Consider the following 24,123-nt stretch of genomic DNA (forward strand, 5'->3'; position numbering starts at 1 on the left):
GACAGTGACAGGAAAACATATTTCATTAATGTTCCACATTGAAATATAACATATCACTTTTATGAAAATAAGCATAGAAATCATTTAAAAAACATTTTAAAACATAGTATATGTGACAAAGTCAAAATGCTGATTAAAAGAATTAAAGAGGGCTGTACATGTGACTTAGCAGTTAATGAACTTGGCTGCAATGCCAGAGGACCCAGGTTCATTTCCCCAGTACCCACATAAGCCAGATGGCACAAGGTGGTGCATGTGTCTGGAGTTAATTTATAGTGGCTGGAGGCCCTAACATGCTCATTCTCTCTCTGTCTTCCTCTTTCTCTCTCAAATTATTTTTAATAAAACAATGAAGAAACACTGGCAGGGAAGTCCAACATTTTAAAAACATTATTTTTCTTTTAAATAGAAATACAAGAGATCATTACTCTATAGTTGCCTTTGAAAACCTCTTATGTTGAAAATTCAAAATATTTCTGAAGAACCTAGGTAGGTCTGTCCATATAGTAATATACTATTCCACTGAAATATACAAATAATTAACATACTAGTTTTGATTTTGTTCTTTATTATGGCTTCTAAGTTGTGAACACTGGATAAAAGACTTACCACAGTCCTTACATTTGTAAGGTTTCTCTCCTGTATGGACTTTCTGGTGGCTTCTAAGATTTGAGCTATGGGTAAAGGATTTGTCACATTCCTTGCATTTCTAAGGTTTCTCTCCAGTATGAATTTTCTGATGTCTTCTAAGATTTGAGCTATGGATAAAGGATTTGTCACATTCCTTACATTGGAAAGGCTTCTCTCTAGTAGGGATTTTATAATGGTCTTTTAGTTACAACCACTAAGGACCTACCACATTCTTTGTATTTGTAGAAGTTATCTTCTTTCCTGATGTTCACTGAGGTGTGGGCAGCTATTGAAATATATTCTACATTTCTTACATTTGTGTGGGTTCTTTTCATTATGGATTTTTTTTTGGGGGGGGATGAAAGTTTTGAAAAGGCAAAATATTCTTTATACTCTCCACATTTAGATTGTTCCTTCCCAGTGAGAGTTCTCTGAATTGGATTAAGGTTGGGAAATGCCTTGAAAGACTTCTCAGTCCTGACATTTGTAAGGTTCTTCTCCAGTGGGAATTCTACGTTGTCTGTTTAGGTTTGATGATTCAGTTCAGGTATGTTCATCATATCTATTCTTGGAGTTTTCTGTAGTACTATTTGTTTGAGGACATTTGGAGGAAATGTTCAACATTTTGCTGTGTTCATTAGCTTCAAAAGGCTTCTCTTCAATACTGACATGTGGATGGCAATAATCTCTGGTTATTGACCCAGTATTTTTGCACTTCTATCACATATGTTCTTGTTCTCTGGAGAATGAACTCTCTGGTGATGAACACTGTTGAATACACAATGAATTACATTTAGAAATCCATGGTCTTGATATGCTTGTGCTCCAAGATGATAATCTGAGATCATTTTCTGAAAAGATGTTTTAATGTTCTCCCATGGAAAAAGTTGTTGGCAGTAATGTGAAGATACATCTGGTTTTTTGACTAGTGATTTCTCTCTCTCCAGAGCCATTGGTTAGACCCTCAAGCTTCTCAATTTTCTGATAGAGCTATAAGACCTTAAGTGCCAGGGCTCAACTATGTCAAGACAGTATAAGGCATTTAATATCAGTTTTGTCAGTGAAACTGGCACATTAATGAAAGGGAGAGGAGGCCTATTATTTTCTGCTTACTCCCTAGGGACCTCAAGCAAGTCAGGACATTTGTAAGATTCACAAGGTTCTGCCAGATGTGGTAAAACATCCCAGTAGAAAATTTCCCAAGAAACAGAGACAAAAAAAAAAATCAAGAGTTTGAGGCCAGCCTGCAGCCCAGCACTGACAATGGCCCTTCTAATTAACTATGAAAAGCAATATGTGTGTACACCCACGATGTGTGATGGCTCTCACCAGGGCACTAAAACTAAATGAAAGTTAGAGTTAATAATTATATTTTTGTTATTAAAAATTGTCTCCAGGACTTTTAACATGTTTTGCCTGTACTTACAAATGTTAAATTACATATATATAATATATATATATATATTATATACATATAATATATATATATATATATATATATATATGTATGTATGTATGTATATTCGTAATCTCTCAATTGCAGCTGAATGGGCAGCAGTGCATCCAAAGATTTTTCTTTCTGTTCCATATACCTCTGCTCACACCAGTTCATTTCTATGCAAAGCAACCCTGCACAACCTCTCAGGACATGGCCTTAATGGTAAGTTTCTCATACAAAGTGCTAACCAAGGCTCTTTCTCACCCTCATAAGCCAAACCTCATAGTTCATAGTTCTTACTGCATTAAGGGTTTTCAACTCTAACCAGAATAGTCTGTCAAGCTCGAAGAGAGTCAGTTCACAGACAGTCAGTGTGTCTAGTGCCAGAAGGTACTACATGGGCAACTGTGTGAAAATGACCAATATCTGCCCAAGTAACTCATGGTTTAGTCTACTTAGCAGCAAATAACCTGTCATGATGCTTACACAAGGGCAATAGTGGTGCACAGCCTTGCTGGGGAACCAACTGCGCTTGATTTGGCTAACCGATCTGCTCAGTGGAACAGAACCCATAGCTGGAGCTGGAAAACAAGTCAGAACCATATCCAAAAATGAGCCTGCTCTCCATTATCAAGCTCCCACCAATCCTAGGCTACAAGAGAGCCTACACCTATTAAATTCTCTCTAAAAAAATAATGGTTATCCCATTTATCTAGTGCTAACTTTACTCTCTATTGGAGACTCTACTTCTCTTTTTCAGATGAATGCAGATCCTAAGGAAAGAACCACCCTGTCTTACCTCAGAAGGGCCCCATCTGAAACTAAAAGTAATTGGCAAAAAAAAAACAAGGGTGGGCTGGAGAGATGGCTTAGCAGTTAGCTCTTGCCTGTGAAGCCTAAGGACCTGGTTCAAGGCTCGATTCACCAGGACCCACGTCAGCCAGATGCACAAGGGGGCACACATGTCTGGAGTTTGTTTGCAGTGGCTGGAAGCTCTGGCATGCCCATTCTCTCTCTCTCTCTCTCTGTCACTCTTAAATAAATAAATAAATAAATAAACAAGCTAGAGTGCTGTTTTCTTGGTGAACCTGGTACCAGCACAAGGGTGAAGGAGATAGACACAGAGAACAATCAACTCCTACCAAATCAGATATCCAGAGACACAGAGCCTCCCAAGACCTCATCACTGAAGCAGACCTAAAATGAACCCAATATGGCTCAGGGAAATTTGTGGAGGAGGGGGCAGAAAGAACATCAGATTCACACATTGGGTCATGATATACAGAGATATTTCCTCCTACCCATAACTTATGGCTAACCCCACAATGCACAACCCATATACCTGCACAAGGAGAGGTCAGGGGGAGGGGTCAAGACAGGGAGAAGGCTAACAATGGTACCAACTTGACTGTATTCACTAAGTACAAAACTAATTAATAAAAAAAGAAGAAAAGAAAAAAATATCTGGGTTGCTTTATTATTCCTTTTTACAGAATTTCTCCAGCCACATATACTTAGCACTGTGGCATACTAGGAGCTCTTGCAACTTCTCTGACTGGTTCTCTAGGGAAGAAGGTTTTCAATGGCTGAGGGGACATGGCCAAAAGTAAGTCTGACTCTTCCAGATAGCTAACTTTGGAATTCATCTATGCAACAGATACTCATTGATCATGTATTAGGTTCTGGGCCAGGGAACTGCTGATGAGTACAAACCAAGAGAGGTTTCCAGCAGTGATGTTTAATTGACATGAAAACATTAATTGAGGCAGAGGAGAGCAGGACCCCATAATTATCACATAGCTCTGCCATTATCAGGCACTCTTGTCAGGTCAGCTTAACGGCATGCATCTGTCAAAAGCTGGAGACATTGAAATGGGCTGAAAAAAAGAGTACTAATTAAGGCATTAGGGTGCCTCACATTGGCAGCCAGCAGCTTTCTTGTTCCCAGAGTGAGGACTGAGTTAGATATAGCTGCCAAAATGCCACACCAAGAGTGTTGAGTCATGTATGCGTTGGACAACAGAGAATAGGAATCTGCAAGTGACAGACTCCATTCTGGAAGCCAGCAAACAGAAGGGTTTGTGATCAAGGAAAGAAAACTGTTTCCCTATGACACTATCCAAGATGGTGACATTATTTATTAGTGTCTAAACGTTCTACTTAGTTTAACTTAACTGTGCTAGTAAATAGCTCCAACTTTTGGTGGCCTTCTATAATACAGGACAAATTTATCCATCACCCCTGTGTTTGTTTCCCATTCCTGCTGCAACAGGGACACATATCTACTTACTTAAATCAAAAATCCATCAGCATAGATGTGAACAGTGTCTGACAGGGTCTCACTGGACTACATTAAGGTGTGTATAGTGCTGATTATTCTGGAACTCTAGGGTGAACCCACTTACTTGCCTTTTCTAGTTCTACAAACTACTTGTACTTCTTGGCTCATGGCCCTCTGTTTTTGTCTTCAAAACAGAGAGTCATGAGCCAAGAAATATCTCCTTTGTGGGTATTTCTATATCTGGATTCTTCCTTCCTGAAAGACCTCCACAGTCCATTTCCCTTCAGCAGAAAGGTAAAGAAATTAAAGGTAGAAACCCAAAACACACTGGTCTGCCTCACTAATTATTTCCAACTGAAGAGATCTGAGAGGCAGGAGTTGCAAAGGGTGACCAGATTGCTCTTTCTTACCTCTGGAAAGCCATATAGTTCATTTGAGAAATATGTGTCAAGTCTCTAGCCAGTGTCTGGGAATTGGCTCAGCAGTGGTTCTATCAGTAGATCAGGTCCAGCATCTTGTATCTGTCCTCAGCTGATTTCCCAGGGCTTTCTGTTCCTTCTGCTTTGTCATTTTGTCACAATTCATTGTCCTATATATGAAGACATGGAAGTCTTTGCCATGCTTATTTCTCTTGAGGGCCCCATGTACATGCAAAAGTGAGATATGCTTCTTTGCTTTCAACCTGTCTTGTTTCAGTTTCATTTCTAATCTGGGAGAAGGTCCAAATTAAGAAATAAGAGGAATAGCTGTTAGCCCTGCATAGAAGGAAAAGATGAGGGGGATCCATAAATGCACATATTTTGCATATTAACACAGAAGTCAGAAGATAAAGTAGGTATCACACTACCCCTTATCTCCATTGGTTTCCCACAAGCAAGAGAAGGAAGTCACTTGCTCCCTGTTGCTACCATTTTACACTCTTCTTAACTAGAGATATTAGATACAGAGGGAGGTGTAAGTCCCCAAGAAAGCAATCATAATTCCACTGAGCTGGAATTTAAGGTTGTCTTAAGACACTTTGGGCTCCATGTGCTTCTGAATCAATAGGTAAAGAAGGGAGCTAGTATACTGGATGGGTGATTGGTCCTGGACTATGACTCCACAATGGAGCTAATAAAGAATATGACAATAATACAGGAGATCCCCTAGGGTATTTCTTAATATTACTATGCCATGTGATTACAAATCTAATTCAGTCAGGACTTCAGATGCTTGAGAAACAAAGAGATGTGGGTTATTTTGCCAGGTAAGCAGCCAAGACTCTGACTAAAGGGAATTCATAATTGATAGTAGAGAAGGGTGTTCTACATTGCAAAAATGACCAGATCACCAGTTACAGAAGTGAAGACTATAATTGCCATGTGCATTACTTGCTATTTTATTCTATATCTCTTCAGTATCTTGTCTCCCTATCAAGCAGCATAAGACATATAGATTTTTATCATAGCATTTAAGTATATTGAACTTTATATTCCAAAATTTGACATATCAAGAAATCAGAGACTTACAGTTAAGATGGTGATGTAGGTACCATGCCAAAGCAGCCTAGGGGGGAAGAAGACCAAAAAAACTCAGCAAATTACACACTTTTATTAAAAAGTGAGGTGAATAGGAAATTGAAGTGGCAGTGGAGAAGTAGAAGAGATCCAGAGGATCCAGAGCCTGCACAGGCCAGCAAAAGTGGGCCCGACAGCTCTGCCAACAGAGGCGGTGGCAGCGGCACACCAGAAAGCTGCCAGGCTCAGCTCTAGCTGTAGGAAAAGCCAGGTGAGGGGAGCTTCCACTCACACCGGAACTCTCCACAACTCAAGAAACATGAAGGGAGAGCAGCAATGAACAACGGAGGAGCAGAACACGAGGTAGAAGAACACATGGAACAGGGAGAGAACTAGAGCACCTGCGGCTCCCTCCCCTCCCCAAACACCTGAGCCCAGCGCAAGCGAACAGAGGAACGGTCCCAGGACCAGCCATGACAACTTGAGTAAACAGCAGGACCCAAGCAGGAGTAGAGTCCACAAGCAACATCAGCAGCTCTAGCACCGGTAACAGTGCCCCAGCAGCAGCAGCTTCAGAGGCAGCAGCGGCAGATCCAGCAGCAGCAGCTTCAGTGGCAGCAGTGGCGGTGGACCCAGCAGTGGCAGCTACAGCAACAGCAGAGGCAGCAGCAGCAGTGGACCCAGAAGCAACAGCTTCAGCAGCAGCAGCAACAGACCCAGCATCAGCACCATTAGCAGCAGCAGTTCCAGCAATGGGGGTGCCAATCTGCAGGGCCACAGTTGCCAGGCTCGATTTTCCCAGCAGGAAAAGGCAGTGCCCAGCTCCAGAAATCAGAACAGCAGCCCAACAACCCAGGCAGCAGCTTGACTGAGACCAAAATCATCCAAGGTAACTGGGATTGCACCAGGGAAGGGTCTCACTTGGTCACAAGCTGACTTGGATCCCTCAACAGACCAGAAATCGTAACCTCTTAGTTGACAGAGGATCTGGTTGTTATAATAACTACTCTTGCATACATACTTGGGGCTGTTTTTGATTGAACGTGTACAGTGTATAGGTAACTTTTAGAATCTGCCTGTATTTTATTCCACTCAGCCTACTTGAATACTCCCATAGCAGGGAAACTCATCCCCTAGAAACACCTTTGTAGATATTCTGTGAGTCTTAAGAGCCACACCTAACACCTTAAGCTCCTATTGTGAAGATATATAACATCAAATCATTTGATACAGCTAAGAATACCCAGCTAGCTAGAAAATCCAAACATTAACTTAATCCAAGATGCAAAAATATATACATTATAACACAAGAAACACTAAAAAGCAAGATGACATAAATCCACATAAAAGTATTAATGCATCAGAAAGGACCTCCAGTGACGAGTTGGAGGAAAGGCCTGAGAAAGATTTCAAAAGAATGATTGTAAATATGTTCAAAGAGGTCAAAGAACAAATCAAAGGAATCAAAGAGGAAATCAAAGAAAATGCAGGACACCAATTTAATGAAATAAAGAAGGCAATACAAGACATAAATAAGGAAATAGAAATAATAAAGAAAAATCAGTCAGAATTACTAGCAATAAAGAACACAGTTAATGAAATACAAAACTCTGTAGAAAATCTCACCAGTACAATGGATAAAGGAGAGGACAGAATATCTAAGCTAGAAGACCAGGTGGCAGATCTAATACAGTCCAACAAAGAGGAAGATAAAATTATAGAAAAGTATGAGTGGGAATTTCAAGATATTCGGGACACTATAAAAAGATCAAATATAAGAATTCAGGGCATATTAGAAGTAGAATTCCACTCCAAAGGCATACTAGGAATCTTTAACAAAATCATGGAAGAAAATTTCCCCCAAATTGGGAAAGAGGTGCCAATGCAGATACAGGAAGCCTTTACAACCCCAGCCAGACAAAACCTAGAAAGATCCTCTCCTCTCCATATTATAATCAAATTTCCAAACACACAAGCCAAAGAAAAAATATTGAAAGCAATTAGAAAGAAAAATCAATTTACCTATAAAAGGCAAGCCCATAAGGATTACAGCAGATTATTCAACATAAACTTTAAAAGCCAGAAGGGCTTGGAGTGATATATTCCAAGATCTGAAAGATAACAACTGTCAACCAAGGTTACTTTGTCCTGCAAAGCAATCCATTCAAATAAACAGAGAAATAAGAACATTCCATGACAAAAGCAGGCTAAAGGAGTATTTGAATTCAAAACCAGCTCTACAGAAAATACTTGATAGAATCCTCCATGCTGAAGAAAAGGAAAATTACACATATAAGGAACCTAGAAAAACAAGCAATACTCAAATGCTAGTTTACACAAGGGAGCATAGGTAGAACCGGAACCACACACCCAAAAAAATGGCAAACATAAATACACACCTTTCAATAATATCTCCTAATATCAATGGCCTCAATGCCCCAAACAAAAGACAGGTTTGCAGACTGGGTTAAAAAGCAGGATCCTACAATTTGTTGTCTCCAAGAAACTCACCTTTCTGCAAAGGATAGATATTATCTTAGGGTGAAAGGTTGGAAGACAGTGCTTCAAGAAAATGGGCCTAGAAAACAAGAGGGGTTGCAATCCTAATATCTGACAAGACAGAATATAGTCCAGCATTAGTCAAGAAAGATAAGGAAGGTTACTTTATATTGATTAAGGGCACACTCCAACAGGGGGACATTGCAATCCTAAACATATATGCACCTAATAGGGAGCTCCCAAATTTGTCAAACAAACACTATTAGAATTAAGGTCACAGATAACACCAAACATAGTGGTGGTGGGTGACTTTAGCACCCCACTGTCATAAATTGACAGGTCATCCTGGAAAAAAATAAACAGAGAGGCATCTGAACTAAATGAGGTCATAGAAGGAATGGACCTAACAGATATATATAGGACATTTCATCCAAATGTTGCAGAATATAAATTCTTTTCAGCAGCACAGGGAAAATTCTCTAAAATAGACCATATATTAGGACACAAAGCAAATCTTAACAAATTCAGGTAAATTGAAATAATTCCTTGCATTCTATCTGGCCTCAATGGAATTAAACTACAAATCAGTAGCAAGAAAGGCTATAGAGCACACACAAAAACATGGAAACTAAACAATACACTACTAAATGATGAATAGGTCAATGAAGAAATCACGAAGGAAATCAAAAAATTTACAGAGTCAAACAATAATGAGAACACAACATATCAAAATCTCTGGGACACAATGAAGGCAGTCCTAAGAGGTAAATATATAGGCTTAAGAGCCTATATTGAGAAATTAGAAAGGTCGCAAGTAAACGACCTAATGCTTCACATTTAAGCCTTGGAAAAAGAAGAACAAGGCAAACCAAATATCAGTGGATGGGAAGAAATAATAAAGATTAGGGCAGAAATTAATGAAATTGAAACAACAACAACAAAAAAATCCAAAGAATTAATGAAACAAAGAGTTGGTTCTTAGAAAGGATAAACAAGATTGATAAACCCTTAGCAAATCTGACCAAAAGAAAGAGAAAAGAGACACAAATTAATAAAATCAGAGATGAAAAATTTAACATCACAACAGATGACAGAGAAATTCAAAAAACCATAGGGACATACTATAAAAGCATATATTCCACAAAGTATGAAAATCTGAAAGAAATGGATGATTTCCTTGATTTATATGACCTACTTATATTAAACCAAAATGAGATCAATCACTTAAGTAGACCTATAACAAACATGGAGATCCAAACATTTATCAATAATAACCCAACTAAAAAAAGTCCAGGCCCAGATGCATTTACTGCTTAATTTTACCAGACCTTTAAGGAAGAGCTAACACCATTGCTTCTTTAGCTTTTCCAGGAAATAGAAAAAGAAGGAATTCTACCAAACTCCTTCTATGAGGCCAGCATCACCTGATACCAAAACCAGGCAAAGATAGAACAAAAAAAGAAAATTACAAACAAATCTCCCTCATGAACATAGATGCAAAAATTCTCAACAAAATATTGGCAAACAGAGTACAAGAGTATACAAGAAAGATCATTCACCTGACCAAGTTGGCTTTATCTGAGATCCAGGGATGGTTCAACATATGCAAATCTATAAATATAATATATTATATAAACGGGTTGAAGGACAAAAATCACATGATCATCTCATTAGATGCAGAGAAATCATTTGACAAAATCCAACATCCCTTCATGATAAAAGTCTTACAGAGACTGGGAATAGAAGGAACCTATCTCAATATAATAAAGGCTATTTATGACAAGCCTACAGCCAACATATTACTAAATGGGGAAAAATTGGAAGCCTTTCTACTAAAATCAGGAGCAAGACAAGGGTGTCCACTGTCCCCACTTTTATTTAATATAGTTTTGGAAGTATTAGCCATAGCAATGAGGCAAGAGACACACATAAAAGGGATAAAAATTGGAAAGGAAGAGATCAAGTTATCATTATTTGCATAAAGGACCATAAAAACCTTACTAGCAAACTGTTAGAGCTGATAAAAACCTACAGCCATGTAGCAGGATACAAAATAAATACACAGAAATCAGTAGCCTTCATATATGCTAACAACAAGCACACAGAGGATAAAATCAGAGAATCACTTCCATTCACAATTTCATCAAAAATAATAATAATAATAAAGTACCTTGGAATAAGCCTAAGAAAGGAAGTATAGATACTCTACAATGAGAACTGTAAAACACTCAAGTGAGAAATTGCAGAAGACACTAGAAAATGGAGAAACATCCCCTGTTGCTAGATTGGAAAAATCAATATTGTGAAAATGGCAATCTTATGTAAAGCAATCTACACATTTAATGCAATCCCTATCAAAATTCCAAAGGCATTTTTCATGGAAATAGAAAAAAAAATCCAAAAATTCATTTGGAATCACAAAAAACCTCAAATATCTAAAATAATACTGAGTAACAAACATAAGGCTGGTGGTATCACCATCCCTGATTTTAACCTATACTACAGAGCCATAGTAACAAAAAGAGCATGGTACTGGCACAAAAACAGACATGTAGATCAGTGGAACAGAATAGAGGACCCAGATATAAGCCCAAGTAGCTATAGCCACCTAATATTTGATAACAATGCCAAAAATACTCATTGGAGAAGAGACAGCCTCTTCAGCAAATGGTGTTTTGAAAACTGTATATATATGTGCAGAAGGATGAAAATAGATTCTTCTCTCTTGCCATGCACAAGAATTAAGTCCAAATGGATTAAAGACCTTAACATCAGACCTGAAACTCTGAAACTGCTAGAGGAAAAAATAGGGGAAACTCTTCAACATGTTGTTCTTGGCAAAGACTTTCTGAATACAACCCCAATAGTTCAGGCAATAAAACCACAGATTAATCACTGGGACCTCATGAAATTACAATGATTTTGCACTGCAAAGGACACAGTGAAAAAAGCAAAGAGGCAACCTACAGAATGGGAAAAAATCTCCGCCAGCTATATATCTGATAGAAGGTTAATATCTAGGATATATAAAGAACTCAAAAAGTTAAATGATAAGGAATCAAACAAGCCAATCAAAAAATGGGCTATGGAGCCAAATAGAGCATTCTCAAAGGAAGAAATATGAATGGCATATAAGTATCTAAAAAAATGTTCTATGTCACTAGTCATCAGGAAAATGCAGATTAAAACTACATTGAGATTCCATCTCACTCCTGTCAGATTGGCCACCATCAAGAAAACAAATGATCATAAATGTTGGTGGGGATGTGGAAAAAGAGGAACCATTCTACACTGCTGGTGGAAATGCAATCTTGTCCAGCCATTGTAGAAATCAGTATGGAGGTTCCTAAAACAGCTAAAGATTGATCTACCACAGGACCCAGCTATAGCACTCCTAGGCATATATCCGAAGGAATCATCTCATTTCCTTAGATCTACATGCTCAACCATGTTTATTGCTGCTCAATTTATAATAGCTGGGAAATGGAACCAGCCTAGATGTCCCTCTACTGATGAGTGGATAATGAAGATGTGGCACATTTATACAACGGAGTTCTACTCAGTGGTAAAGAAAAATGAAGTTATGAAATTTGCAGAAAAATGGATGGACCTGGAAAGGATTATTCTAAGTGAGGTAACCCAGGCCCAGAAAGCCAAGTGCCAAATGTTCTCTCTCATATGTGGATCCTAGCTACAGATGACTGGGCTTCTGCATGAGAAGGAAAATACTTAATAGCAGAGGCCAATAAGTTAAAAAGGAGATATAAAGGGAAGATAAGGTAGGGAGGAGGGTACTTAATAAGTTGGTATTGTATATATGTAAGTACAATGATTGAGATGAGGAGGAAATATGATGGAGAATGGAATTTCAAAGGGGAATGTGTGGGGGGGGAAAGAGGGAGTTACCATGGGATATTTTTTTATCATCATGGAAAATGTTAATAAAAATAAAAAAGAAATAAACATCACTGAATAGCTTTCAACCTCCCTGTTACAGTTCCCTTCACTTTGGTGGACAAACACAAAACCACAAACAGAGTATGGGAGGAAAGGGCTTATTTTTGGATTGCATAATCTAGGGAAAAGATGAACAATGGCAGAAGAAACTGACTCACATCAAGATGCATACATTGCAGAGAAAGATAAACCAATACTAAAAAGCACCAGCAGTCAGCAAATCTGAACAGCCAGAGCTCAAAACTGGACCTGACCATACTTTAAGGCTAGACTTAAATCCACCATCTGTGACACATCTCCAGCAGACAGCTAGAGATTTAACTTGCAAGCATCATTTTTGGGCCATGAGAGGCCCGGACATGAGGCCTAATGGAACTTCCTGAGCCTAACTGCCTCCGCCCAGCTAGGACTCAGCAGGGGCCTTGGCCCCTGTCCTGCCATTTCCACACAGGAAATTAGAATTCCTGCCTGTGGGCACTTAGAACTCAGCAGGGGGCCAAATGGCCTCTGGCCTGCCACTTCAGCACAGGAAGTTAGAGTCTACCACTCATGTGCACTTATAACCAATCATCTCAAAGGTCACAGTGTGCTATTGCCCTTACATCTCACCCCACCCTAAACTCTCCGCCTTCTTTCTCAACATTATATAAACACCTGCCTGTAACAATAAAGTTGAGCTCCTGCTTCGAAAGGACTCCCGACTCAGTGTGGTTTTTCTCTGGTGGCCAGGAGAGGTTTCTGGGTCATCCGATGCTCATCATCCCCTCTACACCTAGGAAAGAACCAGCAGGCCTGGTTCTTCCCTCTGAACTATCTGAGCAGGAAGGAGCCCAACATCTGGTGCCCAACGTGGGGCTCTGGGACCCCGACAGACTAGTGCACCCCATGAGAGGCAGTCGTTGAGGAGGTAATTGGTGTGTGCGGGTGAGCGTACCCTCATGAGTTATGAGGCAGTCTTCATATTTACTGCGCTAAACTTTGCTTCTACAACCTGTACTTACTTGTCAACATCTCTTCATTCTCTTTCTCTTCCCTTTCACTTTCATTTCGCAGACAAGCTGCATCTGCAGCTTTTGTACAACATGTTTACCTATCTTTTGGATCCTTGCAGTTGTGTTATACTCGGGTGTATGTGGGTTGTTGTTGCCCTAGTTTTATGGACATCTCTCTCTTAACTTTATAATAAGGGACAATCTACCTCTAAATCCAATCCTGCCTTAAAATCTCTCAGGGCACTCCTAAAGAGTAAAGGGCTTAATTTGACTGATAATCAGGCTCGACAGGCCTGGGATTGCCTTTTCAAGCTGGTGCCGTGGCTTCCAGAAGGAAATCTCTTTGACTGGGACACATAGAATAGGGTAGAGGCCCTTGTTTGTCGGGCACATGTGGAAGAGGGTCAAATACTCCCCTCAGGGGTCCTCCCTACGATCTTGGCCCTCAAGGCCTGCTTCCCTCAAGACTAACCAAACATAAACAAAAGACAGAAGAAAAAGATAATATACAGGTTGATCTGGCTACTCCTCCTGCAGATACAGCTTTAAAAACCCCGAAAGAGGATACACCTTTACACTCCTCACTCGATCCCTTTGAGAGTGCTCACTGGCCTTCTGGGGGACCTCCTCCACCTCCTCCATCAACTAACCCTTTTTGGACCCCCTCGTCCCCTCCTTCATATTCAGTTGCCAAGCCACCAGAAAATAAAACTACTTTTTTATTTCCCGTCAATCTAAATCCTGGGGGCAATTGCCCTGCTGCTTGGTATCCATGGGAAGCTCAGGACCTTAAGGAGCTTAAAAAGGCAGTCTCAGAGGATGGACCCAACTCTCCTTGGGCTGAGACCCTATTACAGGGACTTGCCCATCAACCCTGTACAACCCATGATTGGAAAAATCTAGTCAGGGCTGTCTTGTTGGGTCCCCTATACCTTAACTGGTGTGCCTATTTTAAAGATGAATGCCATGCACAGGCAGAACGAAACCAAAATCAACAGCCCCCTGTGCCAATAACTTTTGGGATGCTCTCTGGTATCTCTGATCAATATGCTACAGGCAGTCAACAGGCGGCTATACCTGACCAGTATATGGACCAGGTCAGGGCACTGGGCTTGGCGGCATGGAAAAAGCTTGATGAAGGACCCTCTGAAACCCCCCTTATGAGTATTACTGAAAAACCATCTGAGGACTTGGCCTCATTTATGGGTAGGGTGGAAAAAAGTCTCCAAAGAAAATTTCCCCTGGGGGCATTACGAGATCAATTTACTAAAAGGTTGGTCTGGGAAGGGATGACAACTGATCACCTCCTTGCCTGTGTGGGTCTCAAGGACAACTCCACAAGTAGATGGATTGTAGCCACCAAGGATGTTGGCACTATCTTCCATCAGGCTAGGGCCATGGCTGCCACCCTTCAGGAAAATAAACAGGGAGATTTAACTGATGTGACCTACGCATTACAGTTAAATCCTAAAAAGTCAAAATGTTTCGGGTGTGGACACATGGGTCACTTTAAAAAGAAGTGCCCCAACAAGACAAAGCCTCCCCTGCCCTCTTGGGGGATGACCAATGCCCCTCGCACCCGCTGCCCTAAATGCAATAAGGGGTTTCATTGGGCTAGGGACTACCAATCAAAGTTTAACATACAGGGAAAGCCTTTAAACTCCTCCTGGGGATCCCCCCAACCCCATTAAATAAAGGAAAAGAATCTATCAAAGCCCATTGGACTGTCCCCCTAGTTCCCAGCCTTAGACCCAAAATTATTTTAAATATTGGCAATAAAAAATTCAAACTTCTCATCGACACTGGAGCAGACCGAACGGTCCTGAGAAAGGAGGAAGTGCCCCCCTCCTGGCAGCTTGTGCCCGGCCCTCCCCTACTGGGAGTTGGTGGGCAATCCACCTCCTGGGAGACTGCCATGTGGCTCCCTTGGACTGACCCAGGTGGAGACAAGGGAAAAGTCCATCCTATCGTGGTGACTGGGCTCACTGATAACTTACTAGGACAAGACATCCTTGGAGATGCCGAGGCTTTCATCACTACTGACCATAAGGCCTTTTATAATGATTTTTTAAATAAAAAGAATATATATATCAACAACGGTTTGAGGAAGGGAGGAAATGTCATCACAATTACTCCAATGAATACCCCCAATCCTAAGGGCCACTGCCCAGTCCCCCGCCCCCATTTAAAATCCAGTGGAGACCGGAGACCCTATATGGGTTGAGCAGTGGCCACTCCCTTCTTCTAAGTTACACCAACTCCACATAGTTATTGATCAACAGTTGGAGGCCAGACATATCCGTCCCTCCACTAGTCCCTGGAACTCTCCTGTCTTTGTCATAAAAAAGCCTAATGGGTCCTGGAGATTTTTACATGATTTAAGAAAGATCAATGAACACATGATCCCCTTTGGAACCCCCCAGAGGGGACTCCCATGGATCCCAGCTATTCCCAATATATACCATATTACTATCATTAACATTAAAGATTGCTTCTTCTCTATCCCTCTCCATCCAGGAGACATGGAAAAAATTACATTCTCTGTACCCTCTGTTGATTTTTGTGGCCCAGATAGGAGATTTGAATGGACTGTGGTTAATAGCCTACCCATTTGTCAATATTACCTGTCATCCATTTTCTCTTCTCTTATCAATTTCCCCAATACCCTGTATTATATTTACATGGATGATATTATTCTTGGGTGCCTAGATTCCTCCATACTCCAAGACCTTACCCACCAATGTCTAACTATCCTTCATACTCACAGCTTTAAAATAGGTCCTGAGAAAGTTCAAACCATGCCTCCCTTTAAGATCTTGGGCTCGACCCTTACCTTAGATACAGTTTCACCTGTTAAACCACAACTATATATTCAGGATTCTTACACCTTGCCTCAACTCCAGAAGCTCCTTGGAGAAATTAACTGGATGAGGCCTTGGATACCCATAACTACTGAAGAGCTGTCCCCTTTCTATAACCTCCTAAAGGATCTTAACTTATTTTCTCAGGTAATTTTGTCCCCTTGTCATCAACAAATTTTTTATAAGGTACAACAGGCTATAAATACTTCAACTTTAAAGAGGTTCAATCCTAATTTGCCCATCTCACTCTACATATTCCCTGGGGAAACCTTATGCACCACACTGTTGCCCCAGGAAGGTGAGCCCATCCAATGGATCCACCTCTCAATCGGTGGGATCCCCAGAGTTTATTCTATAACCAACCAGATTGCTGATTACATTATCAAGGGCAAAGACACCTCTGTCCAGTTGTTTGGCACAGAACCTCACCTTATTGTCACTCCCTTTAAGATAACTGATTTCACCTGGCTTCAGAGAAATAATAACAGAGTTGCTATGGCTCTCGAGGGGCCTCTAGGTAAAATTGATTGCCATTATGGCTCCCACAAATGGATAAGTTCTTTCTCCAGGTTAAAATGGAAGCCCCCCAGGCTTTTCCTGTTTCAACCTAACCCTGAGTTTCTTACCATGTTTACCAATGGATGGCACCTGGGGGCTTCCCTAGTCATTAACCCTCCCTTAAAACAGAAAAAAGAGCCTATCCCCATAAAGTCAGTCTCCCATGAGGTTGAGGGGTCAACACAATTCAAAGAACTATTTGCTGTCATTCTAGCTTTGGACACTATTCAAGAGCCATTCAACTTATTTTCTGACAGCCTTTATGTTGTTAATTTATTACCCAACCTGGTTGAGGCCCATATTAGACTGGATTCCAACCCTATATCACCTTTGATGATTCAAGCTCGTTCCCTACTCAAACAAAAAATCAATCCCATTTTTCTTCAACATCTGAGGGGTCATCAAAACTTACTGGGATTTCTCTCTCAAGGAAACAATTTGGCTGATAAAATGGCTTCTATGCCTCAATGTAATACTATTACAGGAACTACGCGCTTCCACTTATTGACCCATGTCAACTGGAGAGGTCTCAAGCACAGGTTTCCACAGGTACCAGTCAGGAACCTTAAAAAAAAATTGTCCGGACTAGTAAGCCCTGTCAGACTTTCCTCCAAGTACCCCCCCCCCCTTCAAAATACAGGAAATAATCCTCGAGGGCTCCGCCCTAATCATCTTTGGCAAATTGATGTCACACACTATTCTCCATTTGGAAAGCTTAAATATATCTTTCGTTCAGTTGATACCTTCTCCCGTGCCTGCTGGGCATCAGCCCATGCTGGGGAAAAATCTAAACATGCCATTAGTCATATTCTTCAATGTTTTGCCACTCTTGGGCTGCCTGATCAAATTAAAACAGACAATGGCCCCTCCTTCATAAGCAAGGCCTTTATAGATTTTCTCCAGACCTGGAAAGTCTCACATTCCACAGGCATCCCATACAACCCCCAGGGCCAAGCTATAGTTAAAAGATATAATCAAACTCTCAAGACTCAATTACGAAAACAAAAGGGGGAATCCTTACCCCCACATGACCAACTAAAAAAGGCATTATTTACCCTAAACATTTTAAACTTTCCTAAAGAAAATAAACAGTTATCCCCTTTTCAAAAACATTGGTCCTCATCTGTTACCTACAGTTCTATCTGGGTAAGATGGAGGAACCCATTGATTGGGGCCTGGAGAGGGCCTGATCCACTCCTCACAGCAGGAAGAGGGTTTAGATGTGTCTTCCCTCAAGATGAAAAAAGACCCATTTGGGTACCAGCAAGAGACCTAAAATATTTGTCCCAACAAGGGGACACTGACAATCACTTCTCTAGGGAGTGTCCTGCCCCTGAGGACTATTCCTAAAATGGTACTTTATCCTGCTAAATTGAATAACTCCCTCCCTTGCGGAGGATTGCTAGCTTTGCCTCCAATCTAGGCTTCTCTGGCTACTTGCAGTACAGTTGTCCATATGACCTTAAAAAACTGCTCAGCCACCTTCCCCATCCCCGTCCAGCTTTTCCCAATGTTTCCTCTGGGCATTTGGGCCCCGCCTTCCCCTAATATTTCCAGTATAGATGTGAAATACATTCATCCTTCCTTCTATAATTTTAACACAACTGAGCCCAGTGCTCAACACTGCCTGCCTTCTGGAATGACTTATGTTTGTGGAGGTGGGATGGCCTATGACTTTCTGCCCACCAGTTGGATGGGCCTTTGTGCCCCAACCACCTTAATCCCAGGTGTAGATATCATTTCTGGAAGCTAGATTCCCTGACTAAGATACTACGACAAAACAGGAGAGGAGTAGACCTACTAACACCAAATAGGGAGGCGTATTTTTGTTTTTACAGGAAAAATGCTGCTTTAACACCAATAAATTGGGAATTGTCCAGGACAAGATTAAAAACCTCCAGGAAGACTTGGAGAGGAGGTGACAGGACCTCCAGGACAACCTGCTGCTTACATGACTTCTTACCCTACCTCCTCCCTCTACCTGGACCCCTCCCCATCCTTCTCCTTCTCTTTCTCCTCCTTATCCTCACTCTCGGGCCTTGTGTAATTAAGAAAATTACACAATTTATTCATCAGCAGCTGGAGACAATAAAGCTTCATCAGGCTGAAATACATTATCACAGGCTGGCAACACAGGAATTAAGTTCCTTAGATGACCCATGGCCACCTCCTTTGCCCTCCATGTGACCAATGATGGGTAAGATCCCCAGAATGGGACAACCTAAGACAGGCCATGGAGTGGGTTCTCAACGAGCTAAACACATGGTACCCAATGACAGGTAAGATCCCCAGAGGGTGACAACCTAAGACAGGGGCCATGGTGACTAATGCTCTTACAAAAACAAAAGGGGAGATGTTGGGCCTTGAGAGGCCCGGACGTGAGGCCTAATGGAACTTCCTGAGCCTAACTCCCTCCACCCAGCTAGGACTCAGCAGGGGCCTTGGTCCCTGGCCTGCCATTTCCACACAGGAAATTAGAATTCCTACTTGTGGGCACTTTAGAACTCAGCAGGGGGCCAAATGGCCTCTGGTCTGCCACTTCCGCACAGGAAGTTAGAGTCCCCCGCTCATGCGCGCTTACAACCAATCATCTCAAAGGTTGCAGTGTGCTATTGGTCCTTACATCTCACCCCACCCTAAAGTCCCCACCTTCTTTCTCAACATTATATAAACACCTGCCTGTAACATAAAGTTGAGCTCCTGCTTCGAAAGGACTCCCAACTCAGTGTGGTGGCCAGGAGAAGTTTCTGGGTCATCTGATGCTCATCATCCCCTCAACCCCTAGGAAAGAATCAGCAAGCCTGTTTCTTCCCTCAGCACTACCTGAGTGGGAAGGAGCCCAACACATCATCAAAAATATCTTGGGCTATGGGATACATATATTCACATTCAAACCACCAAACTCTCTCCAAGAGGTGTTAATTGCATCTTAGTGGCATACATGATAGTTGTACTATACTAGGGAAAAGTATGATCACATTATTGACATTTTCTAGAGCTATAAATCTAAGTTAAGCAGATGTTTCTGGGTACCAAGTTCATAAGGCATAAACTTTTCATAATTAAGGTTGCATGTCAACTTGACCCATTCACAAAATATGTAGATATTTTGTTGAATATTATTCTGATTTGTCTGTGAAAGTGTTTATGGATGAGATTAGCTTAATACTGAAATCAAAGAACTTTAAGTAAAGCAGACTGTCATTGAACAAGATGTTTATAAGCTTCCCTTAACAGTTAAGTCTTTCAATTTCCTCCCAAATACTGGGGAATGATTTTAGGATCTTGAACATTCAAGGAAAGTATTCTACCACTCAGATATCTCTTCAGCCTTCAAATTTTTAATAGAATAAAGACTAACCTTCCCATGTATGAAAGAATTCTGCAGTGTCCTTCAAACTTCGAGTGAAATCCTGACCCTAGTCTCCAGCCTGTGACCTTTTCTACCAGACTGGGCCTCCTCTGGTCTCACTACCACCTGATAAAGAACAGATTCTTCAATGGAGAGGGAAGTCAGTATGGTTTAAATAGGATAATGATTACTAATTTAGGGTAACCTCTCTTTTAGCCAAGGACTAGTGAGAGCTTGACACTGGAGACCATATTCTGTCTTGGTAGGATTCTGATCTGGTTCCCAATTCCAGATATGGGTTCCTTTACACTGAGTGGATCTCTTAGCCAATCAGAAAGCTACTGGTGACCCACCAAGGGTGTGTGCCACTATTGTACTGGCATGTACACCCTGTCAGGGTGTTTGCTTCTGAGTAGCTAGACCTCTGGTTACTCAGGACATTGTTGGCCCCTTTTCCCCAGTAGTTCATGTAGCCCTTCCCAGCACTAGATGGGCCATCTAGGGACTGGCTTCCTTCCAGATTCCAGCCAGGTCCCTCTATGCTCTGTGTCTTCAGCAATAGGGTCTTACATTTTGCCTCAGGGAGGTAATCAAGTGCTTTGACAGAAATCTGTCTTGTTTTGGGGACCTAGTAATTCTCTGCAATCACCAGCTCATTGTGGGTAACAACTGATTTCTGGTACTGGTAGTTATAGGTCAGAGACAAAAAGTGTTTTTTTAAGCTTAGGCTTCATGCCACTCTCCCTAGGGCCCTACTTTTCAGGTATTCCCCTATTACTTCTGTTGAGGTAACCCTGTTATTTGTTAGTTTACTTGATAAAGATTTCAATGGTACCGGTTTATTTTAGATTTAGTTTTAACAGTATTTTTAAGAGTACAAATGACTAAAAGTTACTAATTTATGATAACTAACCAAGAAATTCTGTAAAATATAGAATAGCCCAATATATATATGGTGGCAACCTAGTGGCATAGGATTGAAATCCTATCTACTTGATTACTAGATTGAGGCAGGAGGATCTCAAGTTCAATCTTCCTCTGGACAATTTAGTGTAATTCTGTATCAAAATAAGAAGTGAAAAGAGAGCTTAGGAATGTTTCAGTGGTACAATCCTTGTAGCATACATTGAGGTTCTAGGTTCAATCACCAGTATAGGGGAGAAGGAAGGGGGACTTATATGTTTCACTTTTCTCCACTTTGGGAGGGAGTGTTGGCTAAATTACCTTTGATTAGCTTTTCAAGCTTCAAACATAACTTTATAATGAAGACTAAAAGTCCTTTATTTAGAAAACTTGGTCTATTTCCTTACTTTTAAACTCTAATGAGCTTTTAAAGAAAGTGATGAGTTCATTATTTTCAAACAATGAGAGAGAGAGTTTGTGTGTGAGTATGGGTGCTCCAGGGCTGCTAGCCACTCTAAACAGCCTCCAGATTCATGCACTACTTTGTGCATCTGGCTTTACATGGGTCCTAGGGAATTGAACCCAGGACAAATTAGGCATTACAGGCAAGTGCCTTAACCACTGTGCCATCTCTTCAGTATTCTAACAAGATTTTTCTTACTAACTACTTAATGTATACTCTTGGGGTCCTTGTGAATCAGAAGATGGTTCTATAAGACTTATATCCTACCTTCTCTCATCCTATTTGACCTATTGATGCATACTAACCAGTTAATCTTGACTCCATTTTTGTTGGGATTTTTGTTTGTTAAAGTAAGTTAAATTGAATTTTAGTATAAAGATATATGTATAGTTAGGTTTCTTTATGACATGTTTCATACATTTTTTGTTTCCCTTTATCCTTCTCTTGTCCCTCATACTCCTTGCAATCTTCTTCCTCCCACCTATTTTCCTCTACTTTCATGTCCCATGTGACCCATTGTCTTTTCCTTTTCTGTATACCTCTTCCCCTCTCATGGTTTCCTATCTAGATTCATAGCCTATACTGTTGCTCACTATCTTGATAATGGTGACAATTCCAGTTAACTCAGAAAGATATTTATACTTTCTAGTATGTGTGTATGTTCCTCTACTCTTTATTTTATTGTAGTCCAAGTGTTTATCCATTTTTTAGTTAGATGAATAAGTCTTCCCTATGCACTTGATGAAGACAAAGCACATAGATACACACCATGGACCCTCCACTAATCAGTCCACATGATCCTCCAGTACACAGAGCTGCTACTAGTGCCATCCCTCTAGCCATGATTAACTTTTAAAAATATTTTTTAATTTGACAGAAAAGAGGGAGTCTCACTGTGTCATGACAAGGTGGCTCCTAACTCAGTGATTTGTATGCCTGTGGTTAGCTTTGGGAAGGTGCTTTCTGAGAGTTTAACCAGCATCTTCAGGGTCAGAGCTGCAAGTAGCAAAGATTACTCTGATGTTGCTCAAGTCCTTGGATTCTGAATGTTGACCTCAAGTCTCAGTGGTGACATTGTTAAAAAGGGAAACACTTTTGCCAAGTGGTCATCTTGATTTGTGCTCCATGTGCTTACAATTTGCAGTTGTCCTGGAATAGCTGTGAGCTTAGCAGACCTACATTTTCTAGCAAAAAGAGTAGTGGCTAATGGTGTAATGAAGGTGGGAAAGTGGCCGAGTGGTAGAGTGGCTGAAGAAAGAAGACTCTCAGAAGAGGAAGGGTAAGTCTCACCATTCCAGGGTTCCCTATTCTCAGAAGGGCATTCTGTGAGGAAATATGGGGTGGCAAAGGCAGAACATGGCTTAAGGAAGGATATTAGCTAAATGAACCATACGAGTTATTTTTGGAGTCACTTCCTTTGTCACAATCACTTCCAAAGCAAAAGAGCTATGGGGTTGAGTTCACTTGTCTTAACACACAGGATCTTAAGAAGTCTACAGGATAAAGTGCCTAGGTCACCCAGCAAAGGAAGAGGCTTCCAGTGGGAAATGATACCTTCCTGTTTCCAGAAACCTTTCTGAGCAATAACCCGCTAAGGGCTCCCCTCACCATGAGGGACTCACATAGGAACATAGTAAATAAAGTCAGACAACAGGCAGGGGTGTTTTATGAGGCTGAATTTGAACCACAGTGTAGATGGAAGCTGTTCATTCCTCATGGCCTGAGTGACTGGAATCCTTTCCCATGCAGTGTGTGACCCCACGGTCATTAGGTTCTTCACAAACACTTATTTATTGCCCCCAAGATTTCCAACTGGCTGAGGAGAGACACATGGCTTGAATGCTCACAGAAGTCTGTCATATGACCAGCACAGACCACTTTATAGAAGGAAACACTGAGGTGCAGAGATGCTGATGATAGTCAGTCTACTAGGAAGGGTCAGATCTGAGCATGAACCTCTGATTCATAATCAAGTGATCATTGACTCTGAGATTCCCTTCACCCCAATTTGATTCCTGTGATTCTAGCACCAGTTCTGACTTGATGGGGATGCTGTGATAAAATACATGGCAAGAAACAAAAAGTTTGTTCTGGCTTACAGTTTCAGGGGTTGCAGTCCATAATGAAGGGGAAGGCATTAGAACAGGAACAGGGAGGAGCTGTTACACTGCATCCTTAGTCAGGCAGCAGTGAGTGATGAACATTGATACTCAGCTTGATTTCTCTTTTTTATTCAGTCTGGGATCCCAGCTGACAGAATGGCTCTCCCTAGAGAGGTAGAGTCTTCCCACATCAATTACCCTAATCTAGAAAAATCTCTCACAGACAGGCCTAGTGATTTGTCTCTTAGGTGATTTGAAATCAAGTTGACAATATTTACAATCACAAGTACATGCTTGTCAACATAACAAACAACTCTCTTTTTCCACTAAACCACATTTTTTTTCCAAATTTTTATTCCACATGTTTCTCTTTCTTTCACTATAGAACTGAATCAGAGCAGTAATCATTAATCATGACATAATATGATTACTATCTTGTCTTGAGATTTCCACTGAAAAACAAATTAGTCTGTTACTTTTTAATCCAGCCTCATTTAAGTTTTCAGGACATGGACAGGGTACAATCAGAATCTTTGCAAGAATCTAACATGAATTATCTCTAGCTTAGTTCCCAAGAAGCCCTTGTTCCCC

Source organism: Jaculus jaculus, chromosome 3 (genome assembly GCF_020740685.1).
Source record: "Jaculus jaculus isolate mJacJac1 chromosome 3, mJacJac1.mat.Y.cur, whole genome shotgun sequence".
In the NCBI taxonomy this organism is placed as follows: Eukaryota; Metazoa; Chordata; class Mammalia; order Rodentia; family Dipodidae; genus Jaculus; species Jaculus jaculus.